The sequence below is a fragment of the Sprattus sprattus genome, assembly GCF_963457725.1.
Source record: "Sprattus sprattus genome assembly, chromosome: 5".
Lineage (NCBI taxonomy): Eukaryota > Metazoa > Chordata > Actinopteri > Clupeiformes > Clupeidae > Sprattus > Sprattus sprattus.
In genome coordinates this window covers 44545163-44550498 of record NC_137924.1, presented here as the reverse complement: position 1 = coordinate 44550498, position 5336 = coordinate 44545163, and the positions used below count along the sequence as shown (strand labels likewise).

The 5336-nt window shown below is 41.6% G+C and overlaps 1 protein-coding gene across 1 annotated transcript in view; it reads left to right on the top strand.

Moving 5' to 3' along the window:
• The window catches only part of ablim2 (actin binding LIM protein family, member 2), a 59157-nt gene extending 54108 nt beyond the window's left edge, over positions 1 to 5049 (top strand). Inside the window, exon 20 of the mRNA XM_080839863.1 lies at positions 1 to 5049. This exon is cut by the window's left edge and continues 137 nt beyond it. The gene's annotated coding sequence lies outside the window, so the exon portion shown is untranslated.
• The last annotated feature ends 287 nt before the right edge of the window (positions 5050 to 5336 follow it).

Genomic DNA, 5336 nt, shown 5'->3' with positions numbered 1-5336 from the left:
AAAAACGACACCCTCTCTCTCTCTGGCTCTCTCTCTCACCATCCCTCGCTCCTTCTGCATCTCCTACTCAATCGTCCTGGGAAGAAAGGCACTGTCGTATTGCTGCGCACCTGAAATCCCCCCCCCCCCCCCCCCCTTTCACCATCTGGGGTGAAGGGGGGGGGGGGGGAGCAGCCAGAGGCGACAAAAGCTGGACCCTATCACAGCATTTCTCCTCTGAAGTTACTCGCACTCAGAGGAGATGTCTGATCATCTGGGCGAATCCTATACTGTCTGAATGTTACCCTGACAACAAGGGAGAGTAGCATAACTCCTCAAGTAGCGTTCCATTTACTTTTCCTTTTTTCTGCTTTCTTTGTTATTGTTTTTCAACACTGTTCTTGTGGCTCTCTCTTTCTACTCTGTAGCGGTCTACTATCCACATTTCTGTGTCTCTTACATAAGGGGTATCTAACACTATCATTCTCTCTCTCTCTCTCTCTCTCTCTCTCTCTCTCTGATTTATGCCCAGCTCATGGCTACCTTTGCTCTGAAAGCTGAAAAACTAAGATCTTTAACTAATCCAACACAGGCCCTTTCTCTTTCTTTCTTTGATGTCTTTCCACACTCTTGTGGTCTTACTCTCTGTCCATCCAAAAGATACTAATCTCTCTGCAAAAAGCTCACCTTGAGTTTTTCCACCGATAGAGCTCAGAAAAACTTTTGCTTAAGGAAACTTATGGCCTAATAATAACAACTATTTCTCAAGGGATATTGTGACCTAAGGGCCCCCATGCAGGAGTGCTTTCACTGTCAGTGTCATATAACGCAGTGATGTATTCTGACTAATTACAAATGTCAGTCTTTCCATGATTGGCGCAAAAGAAGGATGCTGAATGATTCCATTTGTGGGTACCCAATCAGGGAGACAAGATGGAGACAAGTTACAAGGGACCTTGAATATATTCAGGGGTATTGACAACGAGCTGCTCAGGGCGCGTATTCACAAAGCATCTAAAGGATTAAAGTGGCTCCTAACTTGTGGATTTGGGAGAAACTCCTAAAAATAATGGACGCCAGCCCTAACTTTGGAGGTCCATTAGCGCCAAAGGCACTAAAAGTCGCACCTAAGTCTGGGCGAACTAAGAAGTAGTCGAGAGGACTCCTATCTCACTAAGACCAGTTTCCAAATGAACGGAAAACGGCAGTTTCTAGCATTCCACATTAGAATGTTTTTGAATGCAGATGCAGAATTACTAAAAGGAAGCCGTCTCAATTGAGAAGGAATAATTCTAGAGCTTGTAATGGATGTAATACGTCACCAACTAACCAAAACAAGTCACTCGAAATGGAATTTAATGTAAGATGTTATTGTCAAATTAAACTAGCTCCGGTCTACACAAACTGCCATCATACAGATGCATTTTTAAATGTAATTTATAGTCTATGTCAAATATTTATTTCTTTATTTATCGCTCTTTGTGGTAGGCTATGTAGCACATGCCTTCTCACCGGCGCAGACCTGTCACTCATCAACCAAATACCAAGGTCCTTTCAAGCAAGCTCGTGAATGAGACGTCAACTAACTTTTGAGTCTTTCTCTTAGCTCTGGAGTTCTGACTTTCCCCCAGTAAAAGTTTTTCTCAGCAGCTTTGTGAATAGGATTCAGTAGAAAACTTTTAGGTGGAAACTTTTAGTACGACTTAGGAGTACTCTTAGTGGTAAGATAAAATGCTTTGTGAAATATCAGCCCTGATCACCGAGCTACGATAAGTAGCGAAGTCACTAGCACCCCTGTTGCTGCCTGAGAAATTTTCTCTGGTGAAAAGTGAATAGGATTACAGTTTCAACTTGATGAAACTAGAGGCTGATGTATGAGCTCGCTGGCCCACATTTCAGATACAAACCAGACCCAAATGGTTTCGGTGAGACCTCCACCCACCCACCTACCCGCTCCAACCCCTTCACTTATTACTCAGCTGAAAGTGTGTGGAGTGATGCCACTCCTGCTATTGTTCAATTCACCAGCTTTCATCAGCTCCAGGGCTCTCACTGTGTCTCTCTGCCACCTCACTAGTGCATCTCCAGTGCTCTCTTAGCATGTTCTCATTGCCAAAGACATGGCCAGCATTAGCATTAGCCGACCAGTGCTAGGACAGGGCTGCGTGCTTCCCCAACGCTTATTTGAATGAGAAGCCTCCTCAAAAGAAGCACCTTATTCTAGATTGTTCCGTTTCTGTCATTCTCATCACGAGTTTAAGTTGCCAACGGTGAAAAAGTTTGTGTTTTTGTGTTTTTTATTCAAGCAGATTGTCCTTGCTGGAAGTGATTTTATAACTAGCGGGGCCTGGTATCTGATTGCTCATTGTAACCTGCTGAAGATACTAATGAGTTATGAAGTTAGCAAGGGAGGGGGAGAGAAGATTGTCTAACGTGAAAGGCCTTACAAATAACATTTACCTGTTTCCACATACCCAGATATGAACCCATACTTTTGGTTGGTAAAATAAGGATGTCAAATGCTATGTATCCACATATCACACACGATAATACTTGATCTGGAAGCCACACACACAAACACATCTAGACACCTCTGAGGATCCACACGCACATGCAAACACACACGCGCCCATATCTACACACAAATCAATCTTTTGAATGCTCTCGCATCAGATACCCCTGAAGTATTTGTCTACTGGGTTTCACTGCATTGACATTCTCCATTTTACCCACTGTTAAAACAAGCTACTCAGAGCATCATACCGTTTTATTTGTTCACGTGAGTTCTGAACACAACTTTTTTTTACATCATATAATATCACTTAGCATGGGTTTCAGGGGTTTCCCCCAGTGTAGAATCTAATTTAAAGTGTGTTTTACTTTTCTCTCATGAAGAAATGAAGTGTATATACATATACATGTTAGTCTGGTATGCGACTGCAAGCATCCAAATGCACAAGGCCGTGAGACCATCTCCTACCAATCATCTCTCTGAATCACGCCTGGTTAAAAAAACTGAATGATTGTATCACCATCTTCATTATCCCATTGGATTGCACTGTGTTTAAATTGACATGTGTGCGTGTGTGTATGTGTGTGTGTGTGTTTTGGGTGTGTGTGTGTGTATGTCTATGTCTGTGCATGCTTCTGTATTAATTCTGTAAATTCTGGCTAGGGAAGCTGGATATGTTTTTGTCAAGAGACACTTAACTACAATGCCTGCACAGACAACATACAATTTTGTGAGTCCCAAATTCTCATATCAATACTCCTATTATGGAGAAATATTGGCAATGAGTTGACACCCCCCAACCCCCAACCCCCACCACCTTCCTTAACTTTGCTAACTAGCCATGTAAAATATATCTGTTCTTTCCCAGAGTGAGCCCTGATTTGAAACCAAATTAGGCAGTTCAGTCTGTTTTTTATACCTTGTCAAAACATGTTTCCAGCTTTGCCAATAATGGACTTGTCTATATATGTATGTCATGCACAACTGAAGTACTTTAGCCAAATTCAACAAAGACAGAACAAGATTTTCAAAGAACGGTGGAAATTGCATATCAGATGGAAATCTGAGGGTAACTCCTCTAGCTGTTTCAACAGGTGTGTGTGTGTGTGTGTGTGTGTGTGTGTGTGAGAGAAAGGGAGAGAGAAAGACAGAGAGGGGTATATCATTGTTATAATAGTATTAGAGTGTTATTAACATGGAGGGGGAATCCAGTTGCATAGTGTGAGAAAGGCCTTCCTGCATTGAGGCGTCATGGTGGGTTGCTTGTGTGGATTGTATTAGTCTTATTTGAACAGCTGTGAAAACGGGTGTGTGTGTGCGTGTGTATATTTCAGAGAGGGAGAAACTGGTGTTTGCGTCCATTTGAATATGTGAGTGTGTGTGTGTGTGTGTGTGTGTGTGTGTGTGTGTGTGTGTGTGTGTTTGTGTGTGTGTGTGTGTGTGTGTTTTTAAGCGAAGCAGGCCACAGTTACAGATTCAGCTCCCCTGTTGCTGACCACAAATCAGACCAGATAAGCCGACCTCAGAGTGCAGGAAACACCAGAACCGTTGCCCAACTAGATTACCTTTTATCCCTTTAACACAAACACAGCCTCCACCCACACACACATATGCACAGAGACATATATCCCACTTGCAGACTCATTTATAAACGCACACACACACACACACACTCATATACACACACACACACACACACACACACACACACACACACACACACACACACACACTCATACACACACACACACACACACACACACACACACACACACACACACACACACACACACACACAACACACACACACACACACACAAAAATAAACACACTTAAATACATGCACCAAGACCACTTGCCTGAGGAATAATACAAATCTGTTGAAGTCGGTTTTATTTTCGGTTCACTTGCCCTCAGTCCTTACTCTTGTAAATGTGTTTCATGTTGAACTGTACCGTTACGCCACGGGATATTTATTTTTGTTTTACTTGTCAGCGACTTAAAATCAACAAATAATGCTGTCAAGTGGTCTTTGTGACAGGGCTCGTTATTGGCAAGTATTTGCTTGTAAGTGAAGGCATCAAGCCAGCCCACACATATAAGAAATATAACCAACAAAAATTTAAGAAAGCAATGTGTTTGGTGTCATTGGAATGGCTCTGTTTTACCAAAAACATTTTTTTTTATTATTTAATGTCTAATATATTTTAAAAAAAATCTCTTTTACCAATGCGTATTTGTGTTGCAGCACACATTTAGAATGATATACAGTTACTAGTGCTAAACGAACCTGAGTTGCCAATTGACTACCGTTATAAGAACCTTTTCACTCGTTTGCGTTGTGTATGCAAACTAACATCTGAATGCAACTTTTGGTCAGTGCTGTGATTTGATGTGACTGTTGCTCGCCTGAAATTATAAAAATGACTATAAAGGGTTAACATATAATGCTGTTACTAAAAGCCTTTCTTTGGCTGTCAATTCCTTCCTTTATTCGCTTCGCTGGTTTGCAATAATAACTGATGTCCATCTTTAAATAAATGTTTCATTCAATTATATCTCGTGTCCCACTGTTTTGTTCCACTTATAGCCTACTGTTCTTTTAGGCTGAAAATAAACATTCAATTAGACAGCAGGAAATTGCATTTTGTTCAGTTGCTCACGGGAAACACCCCGGTTTGATCTTGTCTCTGCTATTACATAAAATCAGGAAATCAGACGGCATCTAAATACATTTGTAAATCACATGGGAAGTTGGGTTATTTGTAAATCACATGGGAAGTTGGGTTTTCTAGTGTGCGCTCTAGATATCCTGACAGATAATAACCCCGCCCTCCACCGCGCT